A 1,498-nucleotide genomic window follows, 5' to 3' on the forward strand; every position below is an offset into this window, starting at 1 on the left:
TATTGATTCCTTTATATAAACCTGGAAGGAAAATTAGAAAAAAATATAATAGCATGAATTTTTCTTAGTTTACTCCAATTGCTTTAAATTAAATACAATTGAATACATGAAAGCACCTTGCTATCCCTCACTTCTCAAATAACAGCCCTTATTATCTTTACCATAACTCAAATAGAAGGGTCATTTTCTAAATTCACACAGGTTACAGAGTAAAAAGCAGGAACAAATATACTGGTGGTGCACAGATAGGATCATTCCACAGATAATGGCAGAAAACCTCACTTTGGTTGTGCAGGTGGAGAGACCCACAGTTTCTGAAAAAGGGGAGGTGGGCGTGTGGGCATGATTCCTCCAGCAGCAGCCTACGAGGAAGAGCTGGGAAAAAGTCTGTGAATATAGAATAAATACTGTCACTTGGAGCTGCATTGATTCTTTTTTCAGACTAACTAATGGCTCAGATGGTAGAACAACCAAATGATGACTAAAATATGAGTCAAATGCTTTCAAATCAAATCATTCCAGTGAAACAGGAACAGAGGCAAGGAGAGAACAGGTCATTAGAGGTTCTAACCAAAACTTGTTAAATCTAAAAAAACTCACTCTCCTAAATGACTGCCTCTTTCAATCTAAGTCATTTTGATGTTAGTGAACTGGAGACAATAGATCTTTATTACCTGTGACACCTACTGATCAGCTCTCAGCAGCAGAAAAGGCAGCTCCTGGCTGGGCTCATACACTTTTCCCAATCCTAATTTGTCTTCTCTCCCATGATCTATCCAGCATGTCTTCAGTGATGCCAAAGGCTGTTACAAAACTCTAAAATAAGGCTCAAAGTTTACTTTTTTAATATTTTTGAAAACCAACTTTTATTTAAATATAAAAATAGCTCATATTAAGATGAAATGGGGATGGGGGAAGGGAGGTGAGAGGAAGCCTATTATGAAATGGAATCACAGGTCATGAAGTTCCCAGAAGGCTGAAACTAATCCCCTGTGACACGGAAGAGGTGGTAGCATGTGCGCTGGCCCCCGTGGAAGTACCATGTGGCCCACAACACACTCGTGGGTGATTTCCCTGACATCTTTCTCCTCCCCCTTCCTTCTGCTAATTTCTTCGTTTCCAATTCTTTCCTCAAATGTTAATCCCTATCTTACCATTCTATTCTTCCAAAAAAATATGTATTTTTCTAAACAAAGCCTCTTACCACATTTATTGGAAGCAGACTTAATCAAGAATAAGTGGAAGTACCCACATGTCTCTGTTGTGTCAGGTGCCTGTTTTTATCCCTACGCCACCTCCTCCTTTTTGAGAATTATCACTCATGCAGTAGGAGGAATACAGCACAATGTTTAGCACCCAGCCCAAGTACAGGACCTCTCCCAGCAAACCAGGATGCCGGCAGAGACTGGAGCTGACTTCAGCCTAAGCTAGGCAGGCTACACACATTCCCTGTTCTCTTCCCTGAATGGATTCACTTAGAAAGGAGGATAACATGATT

The 1,498-nt window shown here is 40.3% G+C and overlaps 1 long non-coding RNA gene across 2 annotated transcripts in view; it reads left to right on the top strand.

Annotated features, from left to right (window-relative positions):
- LOC119468253 overlaps positions 1–1,498 on the top strand; it is a 47,176-nt gene that overhangs the window by 27,229 nt on the left and 18,449 nt on the right. The window lies entirely within an intron of this gene.

The sequence above is a fragment of the Cebus imitator genome, unplaced genomic scaffold, assembly GCF_001604975.1.
Source record: "Cebus imitator isolate Cc_AM_T3 unplaced genomic scaffold, Cebus_imitator-1.0 Scaffold402, whole genome shotgun sequence".
Lineage (NCBI taxonomy): Eukaryota > Metazoa > Chordata > Mammalia > Primates > Cebidae > Cebus > Cebus imitator.